Genomic DNA, 3,949 nt, shown 5'->3' on the forward strand with positions numbered 1-3,949 from the left:
GTGGTGCAGGCTCCTACCCTGGGGGTTTTTAAGAGGAGGTTAGATGAACACCTTGCTGGGGTCATTTGACCCCAGTACTCTTTCCTGCCATGGCAGGGGGTCGGACTAGATGATCTGCTCAGGTCCCTTCCAACCCTAGAAACTATGAAACTATGAAACTCTTCCTCCTCTCCTGCTGCATTGCTCACCTTCAATCCCCCTACTACTTTGCCCAAGTGAGTTCTCCTCTGTTACACCGTATACCTTTGAGTCCCTCCAACACTGACTGCCCCCTGCTGCATCATGTGCCCCAGGCTCAACTGCAGCTCCCTGCACTGTTGTACTGCTCTGTCCCAAGGGTGGGAGATGAAGCAGCTATTGGAGAAAAGAAAGGGGAGCCCAGAGACTCTTGCCTCATACTGGCATTCACTTTCTGTTGAGAAAGTCTCTGCTGTCCCAGGAGAAGCCATGAGTATACAGAGGTTCAGGCTTTTTCTCCCAGGGTAAAAATGGCCATTCCAGGAGAAAATAACCTCAGTTGTTCCCAAGTTAAGTAACTCCCAGGAGAGTTTCTCCTGCGAGGATGAATATCTGTACATGCTACCTGGCTACTATTGCAGCTAGAGAAATAGCAACAGCAGCAGCCAGGCAGAAGCCTAAGGGAATTTTACTCCTGTTTGTTAAATTCCACCTACCTATTGTTCTACAGTTGGATAACCCTGGTTTAGATTATCTTTAGTGAGCACTCTGCAAATAGGCAATGATATAATGAAAATGGTGCAGATTCCATTAACACTCAAGTAACCTAGTAATGGTGAATTCAATAGCAAGTTTAAAAGAATGAAAAATGTAATTGACTGTCAATGAAACTTTCCAGTCCCTTCTGAGCAAATTTCTATTTTTCCAGATGTCATGCGTTAACAGGGAAGTAAAGTAAAGTTAAACCCTAGAGTTTGTCACTGAAGTTGTGTTAATTGCTAGAACTGCTTTCCTTAAAAATTCCATGGCCCAATAATTGTTTGCTGGAATTTTTCACCAATTAATTCTTAATAACAACACAGTTTGATAAAACTGTGATCACAGGCCATTCCTAAACAGAAAAAGAGATCAAATATATTAAATAAATGATTTTTATGAATTATTCACCCAGTTAGTTCTCATGAGATGATCTACAAATTGGCCTTTCATATCTCAAACTTCTGCAATTTAACTTGGCTTAAATAACTACAAATGAGCTTAGGAGGTCACAGAGTTCTCTAGCTCTTATTAAAATCTTGCCCTAGTATTTGAATGTCTGACCTCAAGTGACAATGGTCTCTATAGGTGTACTATATCATCTGAAAGGAGCTTTCTGTCTGTTCTTTCTCTACTTTATTTTTAATAAGCACTATGCTCTTGTATTACATGACAAGATAAAAAAGGAGGACTGATGAGTTTTCATTACGCACTTCCTGGTTTGATTTTGATTATCTAATTCCAGCTACATTTAGCTCTTCTTTCTTGGCTAATTCTTTTGGTCAAACTTTCAACACCCCTTACTCCAGTCATTTCTTCAACTACTTTCACCACTTTTTCTGGGCTTTTCCCCACTAGTCACTGTATACGTCATAGCATGACTAAACCAGGACTAGATATCATGGCTCTGATTTTCTGCCATCATATATACCAAGGCAAATAGTTTTAAGATGCCATCTTGTTGAAATGGAGACTTCCATTTCCAGAACACTTCCTTTAGAGAGGCTGATATGGTAACAAACAGAGATTTGAAATCAGGCTACAAAGGTGTAGGATGTAACTGGGGCATGTAGGATATCATTATCATTCCACAGAATTTGCAGCATAGTTCAAACACTCCTTTACAGAACTGAACTACAGACTATTTATTTTTGATTTCTAAAAAAAATATATTTCTTGCCATTCCATTTATGGCAACACTGTTCAAAATGTCTTCAGATTGACTCCCCTATTAGCTTACTCTAGGACCAATGGAGTCTGCAGCACCTTTCTAAGTAGCAAGAAAACTAAACATTATAACAGCCATACTTGTTGTTTTGTACACTGCTTATAATTATTGGAGGGGGTTTTTCTGTTTGTTTGGGGTTTTTTTGTTTCCATGCCTTTTGGGGATTGTCTTCCACCCACCTATTGGTACAAAGCATTTCTAGGTAGGGGCAATATTTGTACCACAGAACAATGCTTCCCTCCTTCTTCTACAAGATCAGGCCACAGAGGGCTTATCTACACCTCACAAAATAACAGGGCTGAGTGCATCCCAACCACACCCTGCCCATTTGTGCCTGCAGGCATGTTTCAAATCCATAAAACACTGCTGAGGCTGCTTTAGGATCCTCTGAACCCACTCTTCAACCTTAGTCTCTGGCAGATCTGAAAACAGGAATTGGGGACAAGCACAGAGAAATCTTCTGCTCTTGGAGCCCATTAGTGGGTATATGTGTACATGGAGGGGTAGAGATATGTTTGGTCCCTTCCTCATCAGGATCTGTTTCTGCTATAGTATAAGCAAGACCAGAGGATCCAGAGCCTGTGTCCCTCTTGTAGCCAGTGAACTAGGAGAGTCCAGAAATGCTGGTGGGGTGAGAAACCTGCATTACACAGTAGGCAGAACCCAGACCACTGGTAAGATAGGAACCTTAGAACTTCAACTTTCCCAGCACATGTAGGGGGAAATGCAGGTTATGAGCAACAGTACAACAGCTGAAGCTCAGAAACTGGAGCTGTGCATAACCATACAATCTGTCCATTAGTGGGAGTCCTGGGGGAAGCAATCATGGGCACACTGCCAATGTGTACTTTTAGCTATGGCACCTAGATAGCTGTGCTTATTACAGACTTTGGGAAATGGGAATAAAGGGCAATTAATGGCAACAGAATAAATTAACACTGCCACAGAATTTATGATAGGTTGCTGTGGGACTGGGTCCCAATCATATTGGCTCCTGGTGATGACACCACTGTGATATAATATTTCCATCTAATTCTTGCTGCACACATGCAACCTACTGGCTTGAGGAGCTCAAGCTGTATAATAAGCAGACATATTTATGAAGTCCCCTGACCATGGCATTGCAGTTCATATCCAGCTTGCTAGCATGGATGACAAGAATAGCCTCTTTTTGCAGATGTGGGCTACTTTACATAAGTCAAGCATAAGAGGCAGTGGCCTTTTCCAATATGTCTACACAGACCCGAAATTTCTCAACATAGTCCATCATTTTTATTAACCAAACCAGTTAAGAGGTATCATCAGGCTCCAACAACTTCCTGCTGGTTCCTCTTCCACATCATCAATAAGCATGCTAAATAACACTGGTTTCCAATAACAACTCCTGGGGCATCCTATAATTAACCTTTCTCCCTTCCAAGGAACAGCTGCTTACTACCACACCTCTGTGTTTCTAACCAGTTCTTTATCTGTGACAAGCCTCTGCCCCTGAGCTTATGGCTATTTATTTAGCTTAATCATCTCTTTTAAGAGACCTTATTGAAATCTTCATGGGAGTGAAAGAAAATTGTGCCCTCTGGGTCTGACTAATCTACTTTTTCATGTGTTTCCAGGGACAGTTCTTTTGGCTAGAAAGGCATGGCATTTCCCCTCAGATAAGCTGTGCCACTTGGAACATCCAACAGCTTGCCCTGGACCAGACTGAAGAATTGAAACAGTATATTGCAGGTATAAGCTAAAGAAAAATAACAGCCAGAGATGGTGTCACTGTGTGCTATTTTCAGATCTGCAAGGTTTACCACATCATAGTGTCAACCTGGCAGCCTGTCCCCAGTGCATCCCTGTCTTATCATGTGCATCATAGGATGACCATCTGGTGGTACTTGCCCTCTGGCAGCTTCTGCTTGTGGGAGATGCCTGACCATGGCAGCAGCACTGCCCCAAAGAGTTGCTACCTACTGGCTAATTTGCCTGTCTGTTCTGTTCATATGTTTCAGCTAGCCTTGA

The sequence above is a fragment of the Gavialis gangeticus genome, unplaced genomic scaffold, assembly GCF_001723915.1.
Source record: "Gavialis gangeticus isolate Ggan-Ray unplaced genomic scaffold, GavGan_comp1, whole genome shotgun sequence".
Lineage (NCBI taxonomy): Eukaryota > Metazoa > Chordata > Crocodylia > Gavialidae > Gavialis > Gavialis gangeticus.